Here is a 2,911-nt window from a genome sequence, read left to right as displayed (position 1 = left end):
TCTCTCTCATTTAATATAGATTAAATATATACATATGTACACTATATAGATATACAAACAACATGATGGAGAATCACTATGGAATCACACACATATCTATGAAGTGGAAGCAGAATTAGACTCTTGAGGGGTCAAGGGGCCAGCGGAGGCTGGGGAGAGGTCATGGAAGGGAATAAGTACAAGTTACAGTGATTCATATCTATGAAAATGTCATAAATAAGTTATTGTTTGGCATGCTTAAAGTTATTTCAAGTAGAGAAAAAAAACACTAGGCTTTCCTGACACTTTAAAATGAGTTGTTTGCACATAAGCCAGGGTTTGCATCCTGGGTAGGCATGGCAACACCTACTTGGCATTTGAGGAGAGCACATTAGCGAATAAAATGCCTGTCTAGGCTTTTAAGCATCTAAATGACTTGGAGTTAGTCTTCAAAGGGGGAAAATAACAGCCTTATAAAACAGGATTACAAAGGCAAACCTTAGTGTCTTAGACTCTCTAAGCCTGGGAACCTGGGGAATTGAAGGAAAAATGTCTGTTGCTCTGAGGGGAGTAATGAGCCTCTCAGTTTCCTAAGCAACCCCCAGAGCTGATTATCTGCAACATCAGGAGGAAACAGCAGAAGAGCTGAGAGATTAAAAAAAAAAAAAGATGCATGGTCTTTTAAGGAGAACTCCAATAGAGCACAGTGTAGTGGTTTTACCAAGAATAGCATCCACTCAAAACACCGTCCTTCAGCCTAGATTTTTCGTCTATTCCCTTGTATCAGTGTGATGGGTGATCTTGATTGTCTAGAATCTTCATGGAAAGATGCGTCTGTGAGGAAGCTTCTAGATTGAACAGGGAGGACTCACTTATAATGTGACACCATTCCCAGGGTTGAGGTCCTGGGCTGAACAAAAAGGAGGAGCTGAGCCAAGCCACGAGGAGCAAGTCAGTAAGCAGTGCCTTCCATGGCTTCTGCACCGACAATCCTGCTTTCAAGTTTCTGCCCTGTTTCAGTTCCTTCCCTGATAATGAATGGCAATATGGAGTGTAAGTCAAATACACCTTCTTCCCCAACTTGCTTTGGTCATGGCGGTTCATCAGAGCAGCAGTACCCCTAACTGAGGCACCTAGCTAAGTCATAGGGTGATGTGTACTTATTAGTTTTCTGAGGAACCCTCGCACTGACTTCCATAGTGGCTGTACAAGATTTCATTCCCACCACGAGAAAATAAAACTGCTTCTTTCCCTACAAAGATGGAATCCCAGAGTGGTTTTAATTCGTATTTCTCCGATGGCTGAGAATGTTGGCCACATTTTAAGTATTTAATAGCTAATTGTATTTCGTCTTTTGAGACTTATCTGTTCAGATCATACACCCATTTATCGATTGAGTGTTAGCATTTATTTTGTGCTGTTCTTTATTTACCCTATACAGTAATCATTACTTGATGTTGATAGATATTTTCCCACTCTGGAAGCTGCTTGTGTTGTTGACAGCTTCTTACTTTTCAGTTTCACATAATCCCATTTGTTAACTCTTGGGGTTGTTTCCTGTGCTGTCAAAGACCCTTTCAGAAAGTCTTTGCCTGCACCTGTGTCTTGAACTGTTTTGACAATATTTCCTTGTAGCAGTTTCAGACCTTAGAACCATTTTGAACAAATTCTTGGTCAAGGAGAAACTAGATATGGATCTAGTTTCATTCTTCTCTATGAATGTTATGCAAATGGCAATGGTGCTAAAATCAATCTATAGATTCAACTCAGCCCCCATCAAAATCCCAATGATGTTCATCTGAAACTGGAAAAGTGATCTTAAAACTTACATGAAAACAACACAGACTCCAAATAGTCCTTAGCAGAAAGAGCAATGCTGAGTGTATCATAATCTTAAATCTCCAAGTGTATTACAGAGCCAAAGTAACCAAACCAACATGCTACTGACACAAAAACGAACATGTAGACCCATAAATAGAACAGAGGACCCAGAAATAAACTCACACAGGTATGGCCACCTAACTTTGGACAAAGGTATTAAAAGCACGCATTGGGGCAAAAACAGTCTATAACAAATTGTACTGTTTGTGAGCGTTTCTCAGACACACCAGCTCTATGACAATGTGTAAACAGGAGTTGGCTTTGCGGCCGCAGATCCAGGGATCAGGTAGCTGTCAGAGCTTCTGGGCACTGTACTAGCTCGTAGGATATCTCTGAGGCAGTTACTTCTAGCTCCGTTAGCACAAACCTATTCTCTTTGCAGCCTGCTTGCCCCTTTATTAACTGGGAGCTGATACAGGAGACGCTGCTGGGTTCTGTTGTTGGACACCAGCCTAAAACAGAAGAAAGCTTTAGGAAGGAGGGCAGCTGTGAGGCAGGTCTGGGTCTGTGTGTTTGCACCTGCGCAGCAGGCGGGGTACTCAGTTTCTGAAATCAGCTTCAACTTAAGCCTGGATCTCAAGAGCCTGTATGTCTGAACAAGAAGAATCCCGTTTTTTGGAAAGCCTGAACTTTTGTTTGGAGAGCCAGGGTAAAGGAAGTATTTAGAGATCCGAAAGCAAGATGTTGGGAAGACCAGAAGGGGGCGGGGTGGCCACAGAGGGCGGAGGAGCCAGAGCAGCTGTCACACTTCTACCTTTGTTTTGGAGTCCACGTGGTTTACTGTCATTGGTCATAGTGGAGCTGCGAAGTGGCCCGCTCAGCTTGAAGGGTGTGGTGATGCAGAACGGGGCGAGGCCTCGATGCAAATTAGCTTTCTTGCTGCCTTGCAAGGGCGAGGACCTCTTTTGACCCCAGAGTCACAAAACCCGACCTGGAGGGCATTAAGTAGCTTGTGTCCACTTGTGGGCTGCTCAGGAGCAAAGCTATGGGGTGGTGACTTTGGAGTGGATAGGAAGAGCAAACCCGGGCTCCAGATCTACCCACTGTAGGG

This window comes from Arvicanthis niloticus, chromosome 8 (genome assembly GCF_011762505.2).
Source record: "Arvicanthis niloticus isolate mArvNil1 chromosome 8, mArvNil1.pat.X, whole genome shotgun sequence".
NCBI classification, from domain to species: Eukaryota; Metazoa; Chordata; class Mammalia; order Rodentia; family Muridae; genus Arvicanthis; species Arvicanthis niloticus.
The sequence above is the reverse complement of the archived record's forward strand: the minus strand, read 5'-3'. Positions refer to the sequence as shown.